Source organism: Hyla sarda, unplaced genomic scaffold (assembly GCF_029499605.1).
Source record: "Hyla sarda isolate aHylSar1 unplaced genomic scaffold, aHylSar1.hap1 scaffold_303, whole genome shotgun sequence".
Taxonomy (NCBI): domain Eukaryota; kingdom Metazoa; phylum Chordata; class Amphibia; order Anura; family Hylidae; genus Hyla; species Hyla sarda.
In genome coordinates, this window is record NW_026609748.1 from 205,672 (window position 1) to 222,094 (window position 16,423).

A 16,423-nucleotide genomic window follows, 5' to 3' on the forward strand; every position below is an offset into this window, starting at 1 on the left:
AGTAGGCCAGAATGTCAGTCCATGTTGGAGCAGGTTTAGATACAGTCTAAAGCATAGATCTCAAAGTCTGTGCACAGAATTTAGCAAGGGCCTCACACCTTCTGATGCATCAGGTAGGTGCACAATAGCATAGCCTAACCCTCTGTACTTTGGTCTATATTGATGCGGGACATAGACAGCCAGCTGATGACCAATCCATTAGTGCAATGGATGGCTGGAAGCATTTGTCTTTGCCTTTGCAATACCACAGAAGCAATGCATGGTCAATGTACAGCAATGACACACCTGTGTGAACAGCCAGGAGACCCCCCCCCCCCATGTTATGTTACATAGTTACATAGTTAGTACGGTCGAAAAAAGACATATGTCCATCAAGTTCAACCAGGGAATTAAGGGGTAGGGGTGTGGCGCGATATTGGGGAAGGGATGAGATTTTATATTTCTTCATAAGCATTAATCTTATTTTGTCAATTAGGAACATTCAGCACCCACCCGCTATCAAGGCAGCTGCCTATCATGTCATGCCCTACCTGCACAGGTGTGCTGGCTACTCAAATGATCCAATTAAGGAGGCCATTTAGTCAGCAGCAGCAGAAGTCCTGTGCCTGGACGCTCCAACAGCGGCCAGACACAAGCAGAAGCAGAAGCAGCAGCAGCACCACCTTTTGTTTTTTGGCTGCAGCAGCAGCAGCAGCAAGGCCCACAGGGCTGGCTAGCTGGCTAGCCAGCAAGCAGGTAGCAATGAAAGTAGGAATCTTTCTTTTTAACCCTGTAAGGGGGTGGTGCACTGTACCCGAAGATACTGCCATATCGGGTCAATGCATAGGGCGACGGAAGCAAGCTTCGAAATCGGCCCCTGTTCTCAAAAATCCATTTAATATATGGTCCCCAGATAGGGGACGTATCAGATATTAAACTGATAAGAACAGATACTACACTTGATCTTAGCCAAAAGGCCGAGAAGCGATAACCGTGAAAGGGGCGGGCCCAACAAGGTCCCCTTCATGGGCACTATCACTGCTTGCTGTCAGGGAGGCTGCCAGACAATTTTCCATGCACACTCTGGGCTGGGGGGCAGTCAACCACCAGTACACACAGCAGAACCTAAACCCATACCATTATTGCTAAGCAGCAAGACAGGGGCCCATTGCACTCCCACGGGGCCTTTTTAAATGCAATCCATAACCCGGATTTGCCAGGAACCCTTCTTACTCCTCCTACTTGCATGTGACACTGGGCTTAGGATCTGCATAGGAAACACACACACAAGCACACACCTACCTTTGTTGCCTGCAGATGCCTCCTTGGCTGTCCCCAAACGGTATCAAACCAACACCCACGGGAAGCTGTAAGCATAGAGGACATGCCTGCACCCCATTGGACTTACCTGTGTGGGTTAAACCCGGGTTATTTGACAACCTATGGCGGTGATGGTTCTGCTCAGGCAGAGCAGTGCTGATGCTCCTCATAAAGCTGTCGCTGCTGTGAAGGTTCTAGGTGACATCACAAATCCCTATGGTTACATACACAACAAAGCTGGGTTGTTGTTGTTTACACTCTGCAAGGCCTGTGGAAGTGAGTGACATCATAGCACTGTAGTTCTGAGGGTTCTAGATGGATGCAACAATCTCCTGTTGCTTCTATGAAGGCCATAATAGACGACATCACCAAACAGCTCCATAGTCACATACACAGCAAAGGAGAGATGTTGTTTACACCTAGTGATGTCAGTGGTATTGAGTGACATCACAGCACAGTGCTAAGGCTCCTGGGCCTGGACACAGCAGCGGCTGCAATATCTCAACGGAGAATACGTTTATATATATGTGTGTGTGTGCGCGTATATATATATATATATATATATATATATATATATATATATATATCTCCGCCGAAATCACTTTTAAACCCATTTCCACCTTTTTTTCCCTTCTCTTCCTCTTACTTTTTTTTCACGTTTTTTTACGTTTTTCTCCTTTTCGCCTCTTTTCTGGGCGTATTATTCTTCTTTTTCTTCTTTTTTTTCGTCTAATGCATACCCCATCAGTGCAGCAATGCTTATTCAATACCGCCAGCAGATGGAGACACTGGGGGATAATTTTCTAAGGATTTATACTGATTTTTCCTGTCTGAATTTGTCGCACAGAAAGTTGCAGGCCAAATATGTGTGACATTTCTGCGACTTTAGCTTCTAGAGCATTTTTACAACATTATACATAGGTGCTGAATACATAAAAAGCGACTGTTCAGCGACAGACAAGTCGCATCGGCTGAAAGTAGGCCAGAATGTCAGTCCATGTTGGAGCAGGTTTAGATACAGTCTAAAGCATAGATCTCAAAGTCTGTGCACAGAATTTAGCAAGGGCCTCGCACCTTCTGATGCATCAGGTAGGTGCACAATAGCATAGCCTAACCCTCTGTACTTTGGTCTATATTGATGCGGGACATAGACAGCCAGCTGATGACCAATCCATTAGTGCAATGGATGGCTGGAAGCATTTGTCTTTGCCTTTGCAATACCACAGAAGCAATGCATGGTCAATGTACAGCAATGACACACCTGTGTGAACAGCCAGGAGACCCCCCCCCCCCATGTTATGTTACATAGTTACATAGTTAGTACGGTCGAAAAAAGACATATGTCCATCAAGTTCAACCAGGGAATTAAGGGGTAGGGGTGTGGCGCGATATTGGGGAAGGGATGAGATTTTATATTTCTTCATAAGCATTAATCTTATTTTGTCAATTAGGAACATTCAGCACCCACCCGCTATCAAGGCAGCTGCCTATCATGTCATGCCCTACCTGCACAGGTGTGCTGGCTACTCAAATGATCCAATTAAGGAGGCCATTTAGTCAGCAGCAGCAGAAGTCCTGTGCCTGGACGCTCCAACAGCGGCCAGACACAAGCAGAAGCAGAAGCAGCAGCAGCACCACCTTTTGTTTTTTGGCTGCAGCAGCAGCAGCAGCAAGGCCCACAGGGCTGGCTAGCTGGCTAGCCAGCAAGCAGGTAGCAATGAAAGTAGGAATCTTTCTTTTTAACCCTGTAAGGGGGTGGTGCACTGTACCCGAAGATACTGCCATATCGGGTCAATGCATAGGGCGACGGAAGCAAGCTTCGAAATCGGCCCCCGTTCTCAAAAATCCATTTAATATATGGTCCCCAGATAGGGGACGTATCAGATATTAAACTGATAAGAACAGATACTACACTTGATCTTAGCCAAAAGGCCGAGAAGCGATAACCGTGAAAGGGGCGGGCCCAACAAGGTCCCCTTCATGGGCACTATCACTGCTTGCTGTCAGGGAGGCTGCCAGACAATTTTCCATGCACACTCTGGGCTGGGGGGCAGTCAACCACCAGTACACACAGCAGAACCTAAACCCATACCATTATTGCTAAGCAGCAAGACAGGGGCCCATTGCACTCCCACGGGGCCTTTTTAAATGCAATCCATAACCCGGATTTGCCAGGAACCCTTCTTACTCCTCCTACTTGCATGTGACACTGGGCTTAGGATCTGCATAGGAAACACACACACAAGCACACACCTACCTTTGTTGCCTGCAGATGCCTCCTTGGCTGTCCCCAAACGGTATCAAACCAACACCCACGGGAAGCTGTAAGCATAGAGGACATGCCTGCACCCCATTGGACTTACCTGTGTGGGTTAAACCCGGGTTATTTGACAACCTATGGCGGTGATGGTTCTGCTCAGGCAGAGCAGTGCTGATGCTCCTCATAAAGCTGTCGCTGCTGTGAAGGTTCTAGGTGACATCACAAATCCCTATGGTTACATACACAACAAAGCTGGGTTGTTGTTGTTTACACTCTGCAAGGCCTGTGGAAGTGAGTGACATCATAGCACTGTAGTTCTGAGGGTTCTAGATGGATGCAACAATCTCCTGTTGCTTCTATGAAGGCCATAATAGACGACATCACCAAACAGCTCCATAGTCACATACACAGCAAAGGAGAGATGTTGTTTACACCTAGTGATGTCAGTGGTATTGAGTGACATCACAGCACAGTGCTAAGGCTCCTGGGCCTGGACACAGCAGCGGCTGCAATATCTCAACGGAGAATACGTTTATATATATGTGTGTGTGTGCGCGTATATATATATATATATATATATATATATATATATATATATATATTTCTCCGCCGAAATCACTTTTAAACCCATTTCCACCTTTTTTTCCCTTCTCTTCCTCTTACTTTTTTTTCACGTTTTTTTACGTTTTTCTCCTTTTCGCCTCTTTTCTGGGCGTATTATTCTTCTTTTTCTTCTTTTTTTTCGTCTAATGCATACCCCATCAGTGCAGCAATGCTTATTCAATACCGCCAGCAGATGGAGACACTGGGGGATAATTTTCTAAGGATTTATACTGATTTTTCCTGTCTGAATTTGTCGCACAGAAAGTTGCAGGCCAAATATGTGTGACATTTCTGCGACTTTAGCTTCTAGAGCATTTTTACAACATTATACATAGGTGCTGAATACATAAAAAGCGACTGTTCAGCGACAGACAAGTCGCATCGGCTGAAAGTAGGCCAGAATGTCAGTCCATGTTGGAGCAGGTTTAGATACAGTCTAAAGCATAGATCTCAAAGTCTGTGCACAGAATTTAGCAAGGGCCTCGCACCTTCTGATGCATCAGGTAGGTGCACAATAGCATAGCCTAACCCTCTGTACTTTGGTCTATATTGATGCGGGACATAGACAGCCAGCTGATGACCAATCCATTAGTGCAATGGATGGCTGGAAGCATTTGTCTTTGCCTTTGCAATACCACAGAAGCAATGCATGGTCAATGTACAGCAATGACACACCTGTGTGAACAGCCAGGAGACCCCCCCCCCATGTTATGTTACATAGTTACATAGTTAGTACGGTCGAAAAAAGACATATGTCCATCAAGTTCAACCAGGGAATTAAGGGGTAGGGGTGTGGCGCGATATTGGGGAAGGGATGAGATTTTATATTTCTTCATAAGCATTAATCTTATTTTGTCAATTAGGAACATTCAGCACCCACCCGCTATCAAGGCAGCTGCCTATCATGTCATGCCCTACCTGCACAGGTGTGCTGGCTACTCAAATGATCCAATTAAGGAGGCCATTTAGTCAGCAGCAGCAGAAGTCCTGTGCCTGGACGCTCCAACAGCGGCCAGACACAAGCAGAAGCAGAAGCAGCAGCAGCACCACCTTTTGTTTTTTGGCTGCAGCAGCAGCAGCAGCAAGGCCCACAGGGCTGGCTAGCTGGCTAGCCAGCAAGCAGGTAGCAATGAAAGTAGGAATCTTTCTTTTTAACCCTGTAAGGGGGTGGTGCACTGTACCCGAAGATACTGCCATATCGGGTCAATGCATAGGGCGACGGAAGCAAGCTTCGAAATCGGCCCCCGTTCTCAAAAATCCATTTAATATATGGTCCCCAGATAGGGGACGTATCAGATATTAAACTGATAAGAACAGATACTACACTTGATCTTAGCCAAAAGGCCGAGAAGCGATAACCGTGAAAGGGGCGGGCCCAACAAGGTCCCCTTCATGGGCACTATCACTGCTTGCTGTCAGGGAGGCTGCCAGACAATTTTCCATGCACACTCTGGGCTGGGGGGCAGTCAACCACCAGTACACACAGCAGAACCTAAACCCATACCATTATTGCTAAGCAGCAAGACAGGGGCCCATTGCACTCCCACGGGGCCTTTTTAAATGCAATCCATAACCCGGATTTGCCAGGAACCCTTCTTACTCCTCCTACTTGCATGTGACACTGGGCTTAGGATCTGCATAGGAAACACACACACAAGCACACACCTACCTTTGTTGCCTGCAGATGCCTCCTTGGCTGTCCCCAAACGGTATCAAACCAACACCCACGGGAAGCTGTAAGCATAGAGGACATGCCTGCACCCCATTGGACTTACCTGTGTGGGTTAAACCCGGGTTATTTGACAACCTATGGCGGTGATGGTTCTGCTCAGGCAGAGCAGTGCTGATGCTCCTCATAAAGCTGTCGCTGCTGTGAAGGTTCTAGGTGACATCACAAATCCCTATGGTTACATACACAACAAAGCTGGGTTGTTGTTGTTTACACTCTGCAAGGCCTGTGGAAGTGAGTGACATCATAGCACTGTAGTTCTGAGGGTTCTAGATGGATGCAACAATCTCCTGTTGCTTCTATGAAGGCCATAATAGACGACATCACCAAACAGCTCCATAGTCACATACACAGCAAAGGAGAGATGTTGTTTACACCTAGTGATGTCAGTGGTATTGAGTGACATCACAGCACAGTGCTAAGGCTCCTGGGCCTGGACACAGCAGCGGCTGCAATATCTCAACGGAGAATACGTTTATATATATGTGTGTGTGTGCGCGTATATATATATATATATATATATATATATATATATATATATATATTTCTCCGCCGAAATCACTTTTAAACCCATTTCCACCTTTTTTTCCCTTCTCTTCCTCTTACTTTTTTTTCACGTTTTTTTACGTTTTTCTCCTTTTCGCCTCTTTTCTGGGCGTATTATTCTTCTTTTTCTTCTTTTTTTTCGTCTAATGCATACCCCATCAGTGCAGCAATGCTTATTCAATACCGCCAGCAGATGGAGACACTGGGGGATAATTTTCTAAGGATTTATACTGATTTTTCCTGTCTGAATTTGTCGCACAGAAAGTTGCAGGCCAAATATGTGTGACATTTCTGCGACTTTAGCTTCTAGAGCATTTTTACAACATTATACATAGGTGCTGAATACATAAAAAGCGACTGTTCAGCGACAGACAAGTCGCATCGGCTGAAAGTAGGCCAGAATGTCAGTCCATGTTGGAGCAGGTTTAGATACAGTCTAAAGCATAGATCTCAAAGTCTGTGCACAGAATTTAGCAAGGGCCTCGCACCTTCTGATGCATCAGGTAGGTGCACAATAGCATAGCCTAACCCTCTGTACTTTGGTCTATATTGATGCGGGACATAGACAGCCAGCTGATGACCAATCCATTAGTGCAATGGATGGCTGGAAGCATTTGTCTTTGCCTTTGCAATACCACAGAAGCAATGCATGGTCAATGTACAGCAATGACACACCTGTGTGAACAGCCAGGAGACCCCCCCCCCCCATGTTATGTTACATAGTTACATAGTTAGTACGGTCGAAAAAAGACATATGTCCATCAAGTTCAACCAGGGAATTAAGGGGTAGGGGTGTGGCGCGATATTGGGGAAGGGATGAGATTTTATATTTCTTCATAAGCATTAATCTTATTTTGTCAATTAGGAACATTCAGCACCCACCCGCTATCAAGGCAGCTGCCTATCATGTCATGCCCTACCTGCACAGGTGTGCTGGCTACTCAAATGATCCAATTAAGGAGGCCATTTAGTCAGCAGCAGCAGAAGTCCTGTGCCTGGACGCTCCAACAGCGGCCAGACACAAGCAGAAGCAGAAGCAGCAGCAGCACCACCTTTTGTTTTTTGGCTGCAGCAGCAGCAGCAGCAAGGCCCACAGGGCTGGCTAGCTGGCTAGCCAGCAAGCAGGTAGCAATGAAAGTAGGAATCTTTCTTTTTAACCCTGTAAGGGGGTGGTGCACTGTACCCGAAGATACTGCCATATCGGGTCAATGCATAGGGCGACGGAAGCAAGCTTCGAAATCGGCCCCCGTTCTCAAAAATCCATTTAATATATGGTCCCCAGATAGGGGACGTATCAGATATTAAACTGATAAGAACAGATACTACACTTGATCTTAGCCAAAAGGCCGAGAAGCGATAACCGTGAAAGGGGCGGGCCCAACAAGGTCCCCTTCATGGGCACTATCACTGCTTGCTGTCAGGGAGGCTGCCAGACAATTTTCCATGCACACTCTGGGCTGGGGGGCAGTCAACCACCAGTACACACAGCAGAACCTAAACCCATACCATTATTGCTAAGCAGCAAGACAGGGGCCCATTGCACTCCCACGGGGCCTTTTTAAATGCAATCCATAACCCGGATTTGCCAGGAACCCTTCTTACTCCTCCTACTTGCATGTGACACTGGGCTTAGGATCTGCATAGGAAACACACACACAAGCACACACCTACCTTTGTTGCCTGCAGATGCCTCCTTGGCTGTCCCCAAACGGTATCAAACCAACACCCACGGGAAGCTGTAAGCATAGAGGACATGCCTGCACCCCATTGGACTTACCTGTGTGGGTTAAACCCGGGTTATTTGACAACCTATGGCGGTGATGGTTCTGCTCAGGCAGAGCAGTGCTGATGCTCCTCATAAAGCTGTCGCTGCTGTGAAGGTTCTAGGTGACATCACAAATCCCTATGGTTACATACACAACAAAGCTGGGTTGTTGTTGTTTACACTCTGCAAGGCCTGTGGAAGTGAGTGACATCATAGCACTGTAGTTCTGAGGGTTCTAGATGGATGCAACAATCTCCTGTTGCTTCTATGAAGGCCATAATAGACGACATCACCAAACAGCTCCATAGTCACATACACAGCAAAGGAGAGATGTTGTTTACACCTAGTGATGTCAGTGGTATTGAGTGACATCACAGCACAGTGCTAAGGCTCCTGGGCCTGGACACAGCAGCGGCTGCAATATCTCAACGGAGAATACGTTTATATATATGTGTGTGTGTGCGCGTATATATATATATATATATATATATATATATATATATATATTTCTCCGCCGAAATCACTTTTAAACCCATTTCCACCTTTTTTTCCCTTCTCTTCCTCTTACTTTTTTTTCACGTTTTTTTACGTTTTTCTCCTTTTCGCCTCTTTTCTGGGCGTATTATTCTTCTTTTTCTTCTTTTTTTTCGTCTAATGCATACCCCATCAGTGCAGCAATGCTTATTCAATACCGCCAGCAGATGGAGACACTGGGGGATAATTTTCTAAGGATTTATACTGATTTTTCCTGTCTGAATTTGTCGCACAGAAAGTTGCAGGCCAAATATGTGTGACATTTCTGCGACTTTAGCTTCTAGAGCATTTTTACAACATTATACATAGGTGCTGAATACATAAAAAGCGACTGTTCAGCGACAGACAAGTCGCATCGGCTGAAAGTAGGCCAGAATGTCAGTCCATGTTGGAGCAGGTTTAGATACAGTCTAAAGCATAGATCTCAAAGTCTGTGCACAGAATTTAGCAAGGGCCTCGCACCTTCTGATGCATCAGGTAGGTGCACAATAGCATAGCCTAACCCTCTGTACTTTGGTCTATATTGATGCGGGACATAGACAGCCAGCTGATGACCAATCCATTAGTGCAATGGATGGCTGGAAGCATTTGTCTTTGCCTTTGCAATACCACAGAAGCAATGCATGGTCAATGTACAGCAATGACACACCTGTGTGAACAGCCAGGAGACCCCCCCCCCCATGTTATGTTACATAGTTACATAGTTAGTACGGTCGAAAAAAGACATATGTCCATCAAGTTCAACCAGGGAATTAAGGGGTAGGGGTGTGGCGCGATATTGGGGAAGGGATGAGATTTTATATTTCTTCATAAGCATTAATCTTATTTTGTCAATTAGGAACATTCAGCACCCACCCGCTATCAAGGCAGCTGCCTATCATGTCATGCCCTACCTGCACAGGTGTGCTGGCTACTCAAATGATCCAATTAAGGAGGCCATTTAGTCAGCAGCAGCAGAAGTCCTGTGCCTGGACGCTCCAACAGCGGCCAGACACAAGCAGAAGCAGAAGCAGCAGCAGCACCACCTTTTGTTTTTTGGCTGCAGCAGCAGCAGCAGCAAGGCCCACAGGGCTGGCTAGCTGGCTAGCCAGCAAGCAGGTAGCAATGAAAGTAGGAATCTTTCTTTTTAACCCTGTAAGGGGGTGGTGCACTGTACCCGAAGATACTGCCATATCGGGTCAATGCATAGGGCGACGGAAGCAAGCTTCGAAATCGGCCCCCGTTCTCAAAAATCCATTTAATATATGGTCCCCAGATAGGGGACGTATCAGATATTAAACTGATAAGAACAGATACTACACTTGATCTTAGCCAAAAGGCCGAGAAGCGATAACCGTGAAAGGGGCGGGCCCAACAAGGTCCCCTTCATGGGCACTATCACTGCTTGCTGTCAGGGAGGCTGCCAGACAATTTTCCATGCACACTCTGGGCTGGGGGGCAGTCAACCACCAGTACACACAGCAGAACCTAAACCCATACCATTATTGCTAAGCAGCAAGACAGGGGCCCATTGCACTCCCACGGGGCCTTTTTAAATGCAATCCATAACCCGGATTTGCCAGGAACCCTTCTTACTCCTCCTACTTGCATGTGACACTGGGCTTAGGATCTGCATAGGAAACACACACACAAGCACACACCTACCTTTGTTGCCTGCAGATGCCTCCTTGGCTGTCCCCAAACGGTATCAAACCAACACCCACGGGAAGCTGTAAGCATAGAGGACATGCCTGCACCCCATTGGACTTACCTGTGTGGGTTAAACCCGGGTTATTTGACAACCTATGGCGGTGATGGTTCTGCTCAGGCAGAGCAGTGCTGATGCTCCTCATAAAGCTGTCGCTGCTGTGAAGGTTCTAGGTGACATCACAAATCCCTATGGTTACATACACAACAAAGCTGGGTTGTTGTTGTTTACACTCTGCAAGGCCTGTGGAAGTGAGTGACATCATAGCACTGTAGTTCTGAGGGTTCTAGATGGATGCAACAATCTCCTGTTGCTTCTATGAAGGCCATAATAGACGACATCACCAAACAGCTCCATAGTCACATACACAGCAAAGGAGAGATGTTGTTTACACCTAGTGATGTCAGTGGTATTGAGTGACATCACAGCACAGTGCTAAGACTCCTGGGCCTGGACACAGCAGCGGCTGCAATATCTCAACGGAGAATACGTTTATATATATGTGTGTGTGTGCGCGTATATATATATATATATATATATATATATATATATATATATTTCTCCGCCGAAATCACTTTTAAACCCATTTCCACCTTTTTTTCCCTTCTCTTCCTCTTACTTTTTTTTCACGTTTTTTTACGTTTTTCTCCTTTTCGCCTCTTTTCTGGGCGTATTATTCTTCTTTTTCTTCTTTTTTTTCGTCTAATGCATACCCCATCAGTGCAGCAATGCTTATTCAATACCGCCAGCAGATGGAGACACTGGGGGATAATTTTCTAAGGATTTATACTGATTTTTCCTGTCTGAATTTGTCGCACAGAAAGTTGCAGGCCAAATATGTGTGACATTTCTGCGACTTTAGCTTCTAGAGCATTTTTACAACATTATACATAGGTGCTGAATACATAAAAAGCGACTGTTCAGCGACAGACAAGTCGCATCGGCTGAAAGTAGGCCAGAATGTCAGTCCATGTTGGAGCAGGTTTAGATACAGTCTAAAGCATAGATCTCAAAGTCTGTGCACAGAATTTAGCAAGGGCCTCGCACCTTCTGATGCATCAGGTAGGTGCACAATAGCATAGCCTAACCCTCTGTACTTTGGTCTATATTGATGCGGGACATAGACAGCCAGCTGATGACCAATCCATTAGTGCAATGGATGGCTGGAAGCATTTGTCTTTGCCTTTGCAATACCACAGAAGCAATGCATGGTCAATGTACAGCAATGACACACCTGTGTGAACAGCCAGGAGACCCCCCCCCCCATGTTATGTTACATAGTTACATAGTTAGTACGGTCGAAAAAAGACATATGTCCATCAAGTTCAACCAGGGAATTAAGGGGTAGGGGTGTGGCGCGATATTGGGGAAGGGATGAGATTTTATATTTCTTCATAAGCATTAATCTTATTTTGTCAATTAGGAACATTCAGCACCCACCCGCTATCAAGGCAGCTGCCTATCATGTCATGCCCTACCTGCACAGGTGTGCTGGCTACTCAAATGATCCAATTAAGGAGGCCATTTAGTCAGCAGCAGCAGAAGTCCTGTGCCTGGACGCTCCAACAGCGGCCAGACACAAGCAGAAGCAGAAGCAGCAGCAGCACCACCTTTTGTTTTTTGGCTGCAGCAGCAGCAGCAGCAAGGCCCACAGGGCTGGCTAGCTGGCTAGCCAGCAAGCAGGTAGCAATGAAAGTAGGAATCTTTCTTTTTAACCCTGTAAGGGGGTGGTGCACTGTACCCGAAGATACTGCCATATCGGGTCAATGCATAGGGCGACGGAAGCAAGCTTCGAAATCGGCCCCCGTTCTCAAAAATCCATTTAATATATGGTCCCCAGATAGGGGACGTATCAGATATTAAACTGATAAGAACAGATACTACACTTGATCTTAGCCAAAAGGCCGAGAAGCGATAACCGTGAAAGGGGCGGGCCCAACAAGGTCCCCTTCATGGGCACTATCACTGCTTGCTGTCAGGGAGGCTGCCAGACAATTTTCCATGCACACTCTGGGCTGGGGGGCAGTCAACCACCAGTACACACAGCAGAACCTAAACCCATACCATTATTGCTAAGCAGCAAGACAGGGGCCCATTGCACTCCCACGGGGCCTTTTTAAATGCAATCCATAACCCGGATTTGCCAGGAACCCTTCTTACTCCTCCTACTTGCATGTGACACTGGGCTTAGGATCTGCATAGGAAACACACACACAAGCACACACCTACCTTTGTTGCCTGCAGATGCCTCCTTGGCTGTCCCCAAACGGTATCAAACCAACACCCACGGGAAGCTGTAAGCATAGAGGACATGCCTGCACCCCATTGGACTTACCTGTGTGGGTTAAACCCGGGTTATTTGACAACCTATGGCGGTGATGGTTCTGCTCAGGCAGAGCAGTGCTGATGCTCCTCATAAAGCTGTCGCTGCTGTGAAGGTTCTAGGTGACATCACAAATCCCTATGGTTACATACACAACAAAGCTGGGTTGTTGTTGTTTACACTCTGCAAGGCCTGTGGAAGTGAGTGACATCATAGCACTGTAGTTCTGAGGGTTCTAGATGGATGCAACAATCTCCTGTTGCTTCTATGAAGGCCATAATAGACGACATCACCAAACAGCTCCATAGTCACATACACAGCAAAGGAGAGATGTTGTTTACACCTAGTGATGTCAGTGGTATTGAGTGACATCACAGCACAGTGCTAAGGCTCCTGGGCCTGGACACAGCAGCGGCTGCAATATCTCAACGGAGAATACGTTTATATATATGTGTGTGTGTGCGCGTATATATATATATATATATATATATATATATATATATATATATATATATTTCTCCGCCGAAATCACTTTTAAACCCATTTCCACCTTTTTTTCCCTTCTCTTCCTCTTACTTTTTTTTCACGTTTTTTTACGTTTTTCTCCTTTTCGCCTCTTTTCTGGGCGTATTATTCTTCTTTTTCTTCTTTTTTTTCGTCTAATGCATACCCCATCAGTGCAGCAATGCTTATTCAATACCGCCAGCAGATGGAGACACTGGGGGATAATTTTCTAAGGATTTATACTGATTTTTCCTGTCTGAATTTGTCGCACAGAAAGTTGCAGGCCAAATATGTGTGACATTTCTGCGACTTTAGCTTCTAGAGCATTTTTACAACATTATACATAGGTGCTGAATACATAAAAAGCGACTGTTCAGCGACAGACAAGTCGCATCGGCTGAAAGTAGGCCAGAATGTCAGTCCATGTTGGAGCAGGTTTAGATACAGTCTAAAGCATAGATCTCAAAGTCTGTGCACAGAATTTAGCAAGGGCCTCGCACCTTCTGATGCATCAGGTAGGTGCACAATAGCATAGCCTAACCCTCTGTACTTTGGTCTATATTGATGCGGGACATAGACAGCCAGCTGATGACCAATCCATTAGTGCAATGGATGGCTGGAAGCATTTGTCTTTGCCTTTGCAATACCACAGAAGCAATGCATGGTCAATGTACAGCAATGACACACCTGTGTGAACAGCCAGGAGACCCCCCCCCCCCATGTTATGTTACATAGTTACATAGTTAGTACGGTCGAAAAAAGACATATGTCCATCAAGTTCAACCAGGGAATTAAGGGGTAGGGGTGTGGCGCGATATTGGGGAAGGGATGAGATTTTATATTTCTTCATAAGCATTAATCTTATTTTGTCAATTAGGAACATTCAGCACCCACCCGCTATCAAGGCAGCTGCCTATCATGTCATGCCCTACCTGCACAGGTGTGCTGGCTACTCAAATGATCCAATTAAGGAGGCCATTTAGTCAGCAGCAGCAGAAGTCCTGTGCCTGGACGCTCCAACAGCGGCCAGACACAAGCAGAAGCAGAAGCAGCAGCAGCACCACCTTTTGTTTTTTGGCTGCAGCAGCAGCAGCAGCAAGGCCCACAGGGCTGGCTAGCTGGCTAGCCAGCAAGCAGGTAGCAATGAAAGTAGGAATCTTTCTTTTTAACCCTGTAAGGGGGTGGTGCACTGTACCCGAAGATACTGCCATATCGGGTCAATGCATAGGGCGACGGAAGCAAGCTTCGAAATCGGCCCCCGTTCTCAAAAATCCATTTAATATATGGTCCCCAGATAGGGGACGTATCAGATATTAAACTGATAAGAACAGATACTACACTTGATCTTAGCCAAAAGGCCGAGAAGCGATAACCGTGAAAGGGGCGGGCCCAACAAGGTCCCCTTCATGGGCACTATCACTGCTTGCTGTCAGGGAGGCTGCCAGACAATTTTCCATGCACACTCTGGGCTGGGGGGCAGTCAACCACCAGTACACACAGCAGAACCTAAACCCATACCATTATTGCTAAGCAGCAAGACAGGGGCCCATTGCACTCCCACGGGGCCTTTTTAAATGCAATCCATAACCCGGATTTGCCAGGAACCCTTCTTACTCCTCCTACTTGCATGTGACACTGGGCTTAGGATCTGCATAGGAAACACACACACAAGCACACACCTACCTTTGTTGCCTGCAGATGCCTCCTTGGCTGTCCCCAAACGGTATCAAACCAACACCCACGGGAAGCTGTAAGCATAGAGGACATGCCTGCACCCCATTGGACTTACCTGTGTGGGTTAAACCCGGGTTATTTGACAACCTATGGCGGTGATGGTTCTGCTCAGGCAGAGCAGTGCTGATGCTCCTCATAAAGCTGTCGCTGCTGTGAAGGTTCTAGGTGACATCACAAATCCCTATGGTTACATACACAACAAAGCTGGGTTGTTGTTGTTTACACTCTGCAAGGCCTGTGGAAGTGAGTGACATCATAGCACTGTAGTTCTGAGGGTTCTAGATGGATGCAACAATCTCCTGTTGCTTCTATGAAGGCCATAATAGACGACATCACCAAACAGCTCCATAGTCACATACACAGCAAAGGAGAGATGTTGTTTACACCTAGTGATGTCAGTGGTATTGAGTGACATCACAGCACAGTGCTAAGGCTCCTGGGCCTGGACACAGCAGCGGCTGCAATATCTCAACGGAGAATACGTTTATATATATGTGTGTGTGTGCGCGTATATATATATATATATATATATATATATATATATATATTTCTCCGCCGAAATCACTTTTAAACCCATTTCCACCTTTTTTTCCCTTCTCTTCCTCTTACTTTTTTTTCACGTTTTTTTACGTTTTTCTCCTTTTCGCCTCTTTTCTGGGCGTATTATTCTTCTTTTTCTTCTTTTTTTTCGTCTAATGCATACCCCATCAGTGCAGCAATGCTTATTCAATACCGCCAGCAGATGGAGACACTGGGGGATAATTTTCTAAGGATTTATACTGATTTTTCCTGTCTGAATTTGTCGCACAGAAAGTTGCAGGCCAAATATGTGTGACATTTCTGCGACTTTAGCTTCTAGAGCATTTTTACAACATTATACATAGGTGCTGAATACATAAAAAGCGACTGTTCAGCGACAGACAAGTCGCATCGGCTGAAAGTAGGCCAGAATGTCAGTCCATGTTGGAGCAGGTTTAGATACAGTCTAAAGCATAGATCTCAAAGTCTGTGCACAGAATTTAGCAAGGGCCTCGCACCTTCTGATGCATCAGGTAGGTGCACAATAGCATAGCCTAACCCTCTGTACTTTGGTCTATATTGATGCGGGACATAGACAGCCAGCTGATGACCAATCCATTAGTGCAATGGATGGCTGGAAGCATTTGTCTTTGCCTTTGCAATACCACAGAAGCAATGCATGGTCAATGTACAGCAATGACACACCTGTGTGAACAGCCAGGAGACCCCCCCCCCCATGTTATGTTACATAGTTACATAGTTAGTACGGTCGAAAAAAGACATATGTCCATCAAGTTCAACCAGGGAATTAAGGGGTAGGGGTGTGGCGCGATATTGGGGAAGGGATGAGATTTTATATTTCTTCATAAGCATTAATCTTATTTTGTCAATTAGGAACATTCAGCACCCACCCGCTATCA

General features: G+C 46.0%; 7 non-coding genes across 7 annotated transcripts; all 7 read right to left on the bottom strand.

The window, feature by feature from the left end:
- Positions 1-777: 777 nt before the first annotated feature.
- LOC130327730 (U2 spliceosomal RNA) lies at positions 778-968 on the bottom strand. Its single transcript, XR_008872045.1, has one exon. It is a non-coding gene; the product is annotated as a U2 spliceosomal RNA (small nuclear RNA).
- A 2,084-nt stretch (positions 969-3,052) lies between these two features.
- LOC130327757 (U2 spliceosomal RNA) lies at positions 3,053-3,243 on the bottom strand. The gene has a single exon (XR_008872069.1). It is a non-coding gene; the product is annotated as a U2 spliceosomal RNA (small nuclear RNA).
- A 2,084-nt stretch (positions 3,244-5,327) lies between these two features.
- On the bottom strand, positions 5,328-5,518 carry LOC130327758 (U2 spliceosomal RNA). The gene has a single exon (XR_008872070.1). It is a non-coding gene; the product is annotated as a U2 spliceosomal RNA (small nuclear RNA).
- A 2,086-nt stretch (positions 5,519-7,604) lies between these two features.
- Positions 7,605-7,795, bottom strand: LOC130327759 (U2 spliceosomal RNA). Its single transcript, XR_008872071.1, has one exon. It is a non-coding gene; the product is annotated as a U2 spliceosomal RNA (small nuclear RNA).
- A 2,081-nt stretch (positions 7,796-9,876) lies between these two features.
- Positions 9,877-10,067, bottom strand: LOC130327760 (U2 spliceosomal RNA). The gene has a single exon (XR_008872072.1). It is a non-coding gene; the product is annotated as a U2 spliceosomal RNA (small nuclear RNA).
- A 2,081-nt stretch (positions 10,068-12,148) lies between these two features.
- Positions 12,149-12,339, bottom strand: LOC130327761 (U2 spliceosomal RNA). Its single transcript, XR_008872073.1, has one exon. It is a non-coding gene; the product is annotated as a U2 spliceosomal RNA (small nuclear RNA).
- A 2,090-nt stretch (positions 12,340-14,429) lies between these two features.
- Positions 14,430-14,620, bottom strand: LOC130327762 (U2 spliceosomal RNA). The gene has a single exon (XR_008872074.1). It is a non-coding gene; the product is annotated as a U2 spliceosomal RNA (small nuclear RNA).
- Positions 14,621-16,423: the final 1,803 nt, after the last annotated feature.